Source organism: Lissotriton vulgaris, chromosome 8, assembly GCF_964263255.1.
Source record: "Lissotriton vulgaris chromosome 8, aLisVul1.2, whole genome shotgun sequence".
Taxonomy (NCBI): Eukaryota; Metazoa; Chordata; class Amphibia; order Caudata; family Salamandridae; genus Lissotriton; species Lissotriton vulgaris.
Genome location: NC_141696.1, coordinates 92,657,744 through 92,665,213, shown reverse-complemented (window position 1 = coordinate 92,665,213; position 7,470 = coordinate 92,657,744). Strand labels below are relative to the sequence as shown.

The 7,470-nt window shown below is 42.2% G+C and overlaps 1 pseudogene; it reads right to left on the bottom strand.

Annotated features, from left to right (window-relative positions):
• Positions 1 to 6,013: 6,013 nt before the first annotated feature.
• On the bottom strand, positions 6,014 to 6,854 carry LOC147693499 (olfactory receptor 52E2-like; annotated as a pseudogene).
• Positions 6,855 to 7,470: the final 616 nt, after the last annotated feature.

Below are 7,470 nucleotides of genomic sequence, written 5' to 3'. Positions count from 1 at the left end.
ATGCAATATGTCCAGTTGTCTTTCAGTTCAAGCTGGGAGTTCTACAGAAAATATTCCTTCAGATAGCCCCTGGAGTATGGATGACTGTTCTGGACTTAAGGGGTGCCTATCTGCATATCCCAATGTATCCTGTCCACCAGAAGTATTTCAGTTTTATTTGGAGGATCAACATTGGCAGTTTCATAAACTTCCGTTCATTCTGTGTTCGTTACAGAGGGCATTCACAACACAACACAAAGGTGCCACCTTCAATCATGTCCAATATGCAAGCCGAGGGCACCCTCATCCATCTTACTTGGATGACTGGCTTGTCCATTCTACCTCAAGGAAAATTCTTCTGAATCACACAAAATTGGTTTGTCAGGCATTGGTAAAGTATGATCTATTGATCAATTTGGAAAAGTCTCATCTTTCTCCCACTCAAGACTTGGGGTTCTTCGGAGTCTGGTTTAGGACTCAGCTGGGAATGGTGAACCCTACCACAGACAAGAATGCAGAAAATTCAGACTGTGAGGAATTGGGTTGTTGGTTGGGGTGGTGAGCCCTTCTCAAGCAACAACTACAATCCTTGTCAGGGTGAACCTTACAAACCGCCTGATGAACCTGTGCTTAACTATCTGATAGCTTCATTCAAAAAAAACTTAGAGGCAATATGTTAGGAATGTAGGCAGCACTCCAACACTAATAAAGTGAAAACACAAACAAGAAAAATCCCACATCAATTAAAAAAAATTAGGGAAAAATGCGATAGAGTGTTTGACACCAAAGTGACAACAATAATATCAGTAGAAACAGAGATTGATATTTTCAAAATGTAAGGTAGGTATCACGCTTAAAAGCACAAAGTGCCACTTGTGATTATCTGGTTGCACAAGACCAGGTGAAAATCCCAAGTTCAACCTGACCACGATGGAGTGTGCACCAGACCCAGGGGCCGGGTTAGTCCCACTGAAAATGTACCTTCTAAACTCCAGTGAAAAGAGACCAGTTTGCGGTGGACAAGGTCAAGAGGAGCAGGGAGAGCACTGAGAATAGTCACTGTTGAAACCTGAAGAGTAGGCTTAGGATTCACAGACAGTCATTGCTGTAGCTCCGTGTCATGGAGGATCATCACAGCAGTCAAAAAGGCTGTCCACAAGAAGTTCTTATGATCATCATTGGTTAGCCTTCTCTAAATGGTCTATGAATAGATCTTTGGACACTCTTAGTTGTGAGTCTCAATGGATCCTTTAATTTTTGCGGCAGGTTTGACAAAGGTCTAGCTACACATTTAAGAGTGCAATAGGTGGCAATAAGTGGCAATTAGGGCAGTTAGGGCTGCTAGAGCTGTTCCTGAAATTGAATCCTAGGGTTTGAGACTGCTGGAGGGTTTTGCCTTGATGAGACACAATACTAAGTTGTTTCTTCTTGGGACCTTCTATTCGTACGCAAAGTTTTAAAGTACCATCCTTCTGAGCCTCTTGAGGAGGTAGACGAGAAACATATTTCCTTGAAAGTATGCATTTTGGTGGCTAATATGTCGGCACATAAGCTTGGAGAATTTGGATGCCCCGTCTATTATTCCCCCTTATTTTAGAATGCTCTCTGAGGATTGTTATTTAAGTAGTGCCTGGTCTTCCAGCCTAAACTAATAGCTTCTTTCCATGAAGATCAAGGAATAATTGTTCCTTCTTTTTTCCGAGTACCTTCTAGCCCTGAAGAGGAGGTCTGGCATACATTGAGAGGCATATTTAGCAAGATTTTGTGACATCAATGCACCACACAAGGGGGTGCAAGAGTGAAGAAACTTCTAGAATGAACCTTGAGTGGCCCAGCATTGTTTGGTAAGTGTGAAGTAACTCAATGTAGCGCACATCACTGTTTTACTCCAGGGAGGTGTTCCATGGGTGGAGTGTGGGTGTACCCATCTATCCACCAATAGATTGTGGCTTGTTCCTAGATTTGCCAATAGTGGTAGACTTGGGAATGCATCCAAATGCTACACCCTCTCAGGGGAGGCATAATGAGACGAAATATGCTTATTTCTCCTGGTTTCTTACTCCTTCTATGTGTGCTGCATTCTGCATTCTGGCTTAAATACAGCCACGGTGCATGGGTGCCGGCATTGATACTAGAAAGCAGTTTGTGATCCAGCACAGGCAGGCACCAGAAATATTTGCCCTCTCCTTTACACGCAGTGCAGCAGAGCAAGGTAGCTTGTTGTGTTGTGTTGCATGAGTATGTGAAATGAAATTAATTTGTGCTTGTATAGCGCACTTATACCCTGAGGTGTCTTGGTGCTGTACGCATACGGCTGTGGAACCCTTCCTGGCTTTTCCCTGTGAAATGCCCACTCCTGGGCACCCCCAAGGTGAAGCCAGGCTTCCCAACGCTGTTGGGGCTGTTGTGGAGATTAAGCAAGCTATTGCCCAGAGTTGCAGAGTGGGACCCATGATTAGAATAAGCACTGAGGCGAGAATTATCAGGTCCGAGGAAATTGAGCCCAAGACCCGCTGAGGCGGGAATTGAACCCTGGTCCCGGGGCAGACCTCTGCATCAGTGTCTGCCGTTGTAACCATTGAGCCACACTTCTTCATGTGATAAATATGCCCCATGACATTTCACGGGCTGTGAAAATGTATTTGCCCAGATCACAATCCTATAGATAAACTGGAAGTTTATTTGTCAATGTTTGTGTTTTTTTCACTGGTGTAGCAAAACTTGAGGGCCCCCTGCAAGGTATGTGGAGGGGCCCCCACCGGATTCAATCAGAAGCTCTCCAGCAAGGCTATTGTGCTGAGGGAGCCCCCATGCACAACTGGGTTGTGGGGGCCTGTATTACACCACTGTTTTATTTTGGCATGGGCAGAGATCGTCCACGAAAACTTTGAGCAGATAGATTCTATCATTGATTTCTTTTGTTTATGCTCTACAAAATGTAGCTCTACCCTCTGCATTACAGGGCAGATCCACCGGTGGGATGGTTGCCTCCTGGGCAGAGGCTCACTGGGCTTCTTAGATTGATATATGTAAAGCCACTAGATTGGCTACACCATCTACGTTTCTTTCTCCCTATAGTTTGGATGTGGGAAAGTTTGAATCAAGGATTTTTAGTTTCAAAGTTTTGGCAGCTGTGATATCCTGAGCATTTTTATTCCCTGATGTTTCATAAAGTAAGTAGTGGTAAGAGAAAATGGGTTGAGGAGGTAATGACTCAATTACTTACCTGTGATATTCATTATGGTGATTATGATTTTTCTTGTGCCAATACTTACGGCCCTCTCTCCCAGTTGCCATAGATATTGCTAGGGTATCTACAGGAAGTGTGGTGTTTTCCATCTCTCTTTATTGTCATGGTAGTAGGAGGAGCATGGTAGAAAAATGGAGGGTATTTTTGTTTTGAATTTTGGCTACTGCTGTGTCATGTGTTCCCTGGATATAGGCTAGATAACTCATCGAGTAAGTTTTGGTATTAGAAAAGGGTATTCACTGTTGTGAAGATTGCAAGTAATTGGTTGAGTTTTTTTATTATGAATTGACTTTCTTTCCTTTATTAGCTAGTGTGTAAGTAATATCACATGATAGCATGGCTAAACCAAACTTGAGAGCTGTACAAATAGCCACTATTCTTAAACTCAGTGTCTTGTGTATGTATGTATGTATGTATGTATTTGAGCTTATATAGCGCACAGCTACCCACAAAGGGTTTCCCGGCGCTTGCTTAGGGAACCCGTCCTGGTATTCCCCTGTGAGATAACCCCGGGCAGGGTATCCACAAGGTGAAAGCCAGGCATCCCGCCGCGAGGGGCCATTGTGGAGATTAAGCAAGCTATTGCCCAGAGTCGCAGAGTGTGAACCCGTGAGTTGAGAAGGCACCGGAGCGAGAATTATCGAGTCCGTGGAATTTTTGAGCCCAAGACCCGCCGAGGCGGGGAATTGAACCCTGGTCCAGGGCCGATCTCAACTTCCGGGTCTGCCGCCTCTAACCCCTGAGCCACACTTCTCCTGTACATTTCAAAAATAAATTAATCTGCTTCGTACTTATCTTTCATTCATTACATTTTACCATATGTGTTTGTGCATGGTTGGTACACTATGAGAACTATCTAGAAGCCGCAGCTCAGTTCTTGGCTTTGGGTATTGCATGTTTTTGGACAACGAAGAAACATGTATCCCTGCGACCATAAAGGTCTGATGGACAGAACAGTCTGTTACTTTTGTATATTGACCAGCGGGCAAAATATTTCAGATGAAAAGATCACACATGAAAACCTTTACCTAATATATATTTTTTTATTTCGACCACTAGTTCCTTTTGGAAAACCTTGCACAATCTACACAAATGACCCACTGCTGAATTTAGACAATTTGAGAAATGCATTCTTTTTCCAGGTTCACACCTGTTCAGATCACAAACTGCAAGTAGATTGGAACCAGAAAAATGGACTACCATTTTGAAAAATGCAAAACATTTGTTAAAGATATTGGTTTTCTTTTACAACACTGGGTGTTCCCATAAGCTGGGAGGACAGTAAAAAACACATCCTTTCTTACACGTCCCATTTTTGTAAACAAAAACTAATTTTTGTGCAGTGTTTGAGCTATTTTCCAAAACTCTAGGTGCATCTGGAATTCCCAAGATATGGAAGAAAATACACATATTTGGCCCAGATCTTTTTTATGGAAAAAAGTATAAAGGCCTATGCGCCACACTTGAAAAAATGACTTAGCACTGGGTCCCAAAAAGTCAGCGGAGAAAGGTTTAAACAGATTAGCATTGTACTCCTCCAGGTTGGTTTATTTAAAGACTTAGGGCCAGATGTAGGTAAATATGAAATACCGATTTCTTAATAGCGAACGGTACCGATTTGCCATTAAGAAATCGGCATTTCCTATGTAGGTAAAGATTCAGTAAAAAATACTGAATTCTTAATATTCCTTATTACCGAATCGGTAATTGAGATTCGGTAATAAGAAATACCTACACATTCATTTCTATGGGCTTGGTGGCCCATAGGAATGAATGTGAAGGCATTCAGTATTAGCGATTCGGTAATACCGAATCAGTAATACCGGGAGGTATTTCAAGGGTACCAGGGTGTCCAAAGGACACCCTGTTGCACCCCTGAAATGTGCATGTGTGCACAGGTGGCGCACATACATGCCCTAAGGGCATGGAGGTGTGCCACATGGCACTTTTAAAAAAGCAAAAAAGTGCTTTTTTAAAGGAAATCGGTAATTACCACCAACTTAAATGTTGGTGGTAATTGCCGATTTCTTAATGCTCAAAAGCACTCTTTAATGTGCTTCCTACATTGCATTTAAGGAATTGGTATTACTGATTCCTTAAATGCAAGAGCAATAAGGAATCGGTATTAAGGAATCAGTATTTACAGAATTTCAGCATTACCTACCAGTACTTCGCCACCTACATCTGGTCCTTAGTTTGTTGCAGGCAAAGTTTAAGCTGCACTGATGTATTCGTAAAACAACGAGAAGGGAACATTTGTGTTTATTGGTATTCAGTAGGTGGATGACAGATTACCATATTTAACAATGCAAAATGTTTTTTCCATGGCTCCTCCTGACGTTTTCCCATGCTCAGGAGTGAGGCTTGGGAGTCCTTCACTGGTGACGAGTGGTACGTGTGGTTGTGCACTTTCAGTTGATGTTAAAAGGGTGCCACAATATTTTAGTGCTCCTTTAAGTCCCAAGATATTCATCCAAATATTGATAAGTTTTGTGTTAGCCACATATCAGTGGAATGACAGTCCTTTGCGGCCTAAGATGATGTGCGGTGATTTACAAAGAACATGTCAAAGGGCAGAGACTTGAGGAAAGTTATGCAGAGTATTAGAGTCTGCATTAGATCTGTGGTTGTCTTTGAAGACCATTTAAATGAGGTCTAACATCGATCAATGTTTTCAGTTTGTGGCACCGTGGGCTGTACTGGTGCTCCAACACTGGCCCTTAAAATATTTCATCACTCTAGCACGTATCTGTTTGGTTTTTACCCCATATACTATCGGGTTCACTAGCAGTTCACCACTAAGATGTGAATATGAAGAGGCATGCTATTACCAAACCTATATATTATGGTCGAAACACTATTTGGAATGTAAAACGCTAGTATGGCTTGATGTGGGCCCCACAAGTTCCAATAGACTTGATGTGTGCAACCCTTGACGTAAGAAGGAAGACAGCCCTCAGTATATGTAGGTAAGACAGTAGGATTAATGTAATATCAAACAATATAATCAACATTGATGCTATCATTCCATAGAGGTTATTGAGGGTTATACCAGCACAAGCCAGACTTGCTACTGACATGTGCTCACAGTAAGAGTGAGGAATGAGATTGAATTTACAAAAAGGTAGGCTTTCAACGAGATATATCATTGGGCTTGATAAAACCACACACCTAAAGAAAGCTGCAACCCCAATTTTAAGGATAACTGGAGGAGTGAGAATGCTTGTGTATCTCAAGGGGTTGCAGATAGCAACGTAGAGGTCAAAGGCCATGGCCACCAGTATTGTTGATTCCAAGGTAGTAAATGTGTGAATAAAGAACATTTGAGTGATGCAGGCCTCAAAATAAATTTCTGCAGAGTTAAACCAAAGTATCACCAATGTTTTTGGAGTAGTGGTGGAGGACAACACCAGGTCGATAAAGCATAACATACTGAGGAAATAATACATGGGTTGGTGGAGGCTAGGTTCGACCATGATAAAAACAGGAGAATGCAGTTCCCCACCAGTGTAATGATGCAAATGATGCAGAAGGGAAAAGCAACCCAGAAGTAATAATCTTCCAGTCCAGGAATTCCCATCAGGATAAAGGCAGAGGGAAGGAGGCCGCTGATGCTATTAGTCATAGTGCTTACCTGATACCACTGCTCAGCATCAAGAAACCCTGTTTTAAAAGAAAAAAGAATGATTACATTCACATTATATCTATGATATATGTGATTTTAATCTTTAAAGCACCATTCCTGACTATAACCTTAAACGCATGAAAGGGTTCCTCAAACCATTTAGTGATGATGCAAATTAATATCAACATAACTAACTTTAAAACATTCCTTCTGCTTCATCCTTCACAGAATCCTTAAATATCGCTCACAAAAAAGATATTAAAGAAAATCAATGAGAAAAGAGAAAATCATCAACAGACACCTCGCTGAATAACTCAACAACCACCAACTACTTGACACCCCTCAGTCTGGTTTCAGACCTCAAAACAGCATGGAAACGGCATTCCTGCTGCCAAAGATGACATTCATGACCCAGGACAGAGGAGACTAGGTGGCATTCATCCTCCTAGACCTTCCTGCAGCATTTGACGTAGTCTCCCACCCCATCCTCATCAAATGCATACACGATATCTGAATCCAACGACACATACTCCAATTGATCTGCTTCTTCCTGACAGGAATGACCCAGTGAGTCAGCCTGGAATCACTCACCTCAGATGCCCGCATCCTTATATGC